Source organism: Berghia stephanieae, chromosome 5, assembly GCF_034508935.2.
Source record: "Berghia stephanieae isolate SIO BIC M18660-M18661 chromosome 5, UCSD_Bste_1.3, whole genome shotgun sequence".
NCBI lineage: Eukaryota > Metazoa > Mollusca > Gastropoda > Nudibranchia > Aeolidiidae > Berghia > Berghia stephanieae.
In genome coordinates this window covers 8768748-8770865 of record NC_088364.1, presented here as the reverse complement: position 1 = coordinate 8770865, position 2118 = coordinate 8768748, and the positions used below count along the sequence as shown (strand labels likewise).

At 35.4% G+C, this 2118-nt stretch overlaps 1 pseudogene across 1 annotated transcript in view; it reads right to left on the bottom strand.

Moving 5' to 3' along the window:
• Positions 1 to 570: 570 nt before the first annotated feature.
• The window catches only part of LOC144973850 (uncharacterized), a 38019-nt pseudogene continuing 36471 nt past the window's right edge, over positions 571 to 2118 (bottom strand). Inside the window, exons 16-17 of the transcript XR_013645625.1 lie at positions 1583 to 2118; positions 571 to 1313 (exon numbers count right to left, since the gene is read on the bottom strand). The exon at positions 1583 to 2118 is cut by the window's right edge and continues 306 nt beyond it. The product of XR_013645625.1 is annotated as an uncharacterized LOC144973850 (transcript). The remainder of the gene's footprint in view (positions 1314 to 1582) is intronic.

Below are 2118 nucleotides of genomic sequence, written 5' to 3'. Positions count from 1 at the left end.
TTAGAATTTGTAAGGTTTATGGTTAATCTTGTATGCTTCATAGACTTTTTAAAACATGAGCTTCAAAAAGGGAAGTAACAAGTCAAAATATACACTATAAATTTGACAAACAATGACATTTTAATAAATTTATTTGTGTTCATTTCATTTGAAGTGAAGGTGAATCTAATTGAATCAGTCACGAGAATAATCAGTCACGAGAATGTCCCCCGTTCGCTCCAATCATTAGCCTACGCCAAAGGATAAAAAAGTAATGACGATTTTAAATGTGTATACTTTCTTTTGATCGCAAGATACAGTTACAGTAAAGTTTCACATAATGAGATTATCACAACAAATTTACATTTTAGATAATTATTAATTACCGAACACTCTTTAATACTATCAACACATCCACAGAAGTGTACACATACATTCGCATAGCTAGCTCTCTCTCTCTCTCTCTCTCTCTCTCTCTCTCTCTCTCTCTCTCTCTCTCTCTCTCTCTCTCTCTCTCTCTCTTCTCAATCTATCTATCTATCTTGAGGGAGTTGTAAATTTGCAAGATGGTCTTTTTGCTGACATCAAAGGATCTTAACATAGTGTCAAAATGATGTTTGAAATTCAAATTGTGACTAAGCAAGTATTTAAAACCATCTACATTTCCTATTTTAACAGGTATCATTATTCGTATTTTCTGTTGGTAAAAATTTGTTCTTTAGTTTTTGAGGTATTAATTTCGAGAAACTTTTCTGGCACCAATCAACAAATTTATTTCCTTGATTAAACTATTTGGTTTCAGATTATTTTTCTGTGGGTAGAGACAGCGGGGAAAACCCAAAGAAACCTGGCAAAGGACCATAGAGAAAGAATTAAAAGAAGCAGGCCTGTCCTGGAATACAGCCACTGCAAAAGCTGCCGATCACAAAGAAATGGAGATGTCTGGTGGATGCCCTAGGTGCCTCTAGGCCCAAAGAGGATGAAGTTAGTAAGTCATAAATTGCAAATGCTTTTCAACAAGTAAGACAATGATATGATTCTCTTAAGAATGGAATCTTCTTGAGTGTAATTGAAGTTTGAACTTTGAGCAAATGCTTTTCCACAAGTAAGACATTAATATGGCTTTTCTCCAGAACGGATTCTTGAATGTACATGGAAATATGAACTATGAGCAAATGCTTTTCCAAAAGTAAGACATTGATATGGCTTATCTCCAGAATGGATTCTTGAGTGTTCATGCAAATATGAACTTTGAGCAAACGATTTTCCACATGTAAGACATTGATATGGCTTTTCTCCAGAATGGATTCTTGAGTGTTTTTGCAAGTGTGAAGGTGTAGCAAATGCAAAAGCAGCCGATCACAAAGAAATGGAGATGTCTAGTGGATGCCCTAGGTGCCTCTAGGCCCAAAGAGGATGAAGTTAGTAAGTCATAAATTGCAAATGCTTTTCCACAAGTAAGACAATGATATTATTCTCTTAAGAATGGAATCTTCTTGAGTGTAATTGAAGTTTGAACTTTGAGCAAATGCTTTTCCACAAGTAAGACATTAATATGGCTTTCCTTAAGAATGGATTCTTGAGTGTTTACGCAAGGCTGAATGGTCAGCAAATGCTTTTCCACAAGTAAGACATTGATATGGCTTATCTCCAGAATGGATTCTTGAGTGTGATTGCAAGTTTGATATGAAAGCAAATGCTTTTCCACATGTAAGACATTGATATGGTTTATCTCCAGAATGGATTCTTGAGTGGTTTTGCAAGTTTGAACTTTGAGCAAATGCTTTTCCACAAGTAAGACATTGATATGGCTTATCTCCAGAATGGATTCTTGAGTGTTTTCGCAAGTTTGAACTTTGAGCAAATGTTTTCCACATGTAAGACATTGATATGGTTTATCTCCAGAATGGATTCTTGAGTGTGATCGCAAGGTTGAACTATGAGCAAATGCTTTTCCACATGTAAGACATTGATATGGCTTATCTCCAGAATGGATTCTTGAGTGTTTTTGCAAGAATGAATTGTAAGCAAATGCTTTTCCACATGTAAGACATTGATATGGCTTATCTCCAGAATGGATTCTTGAGTGTGTTTGCAAATGTGAAGATGAAGCAAATGCTTTTCCACAAGTAAGACAGT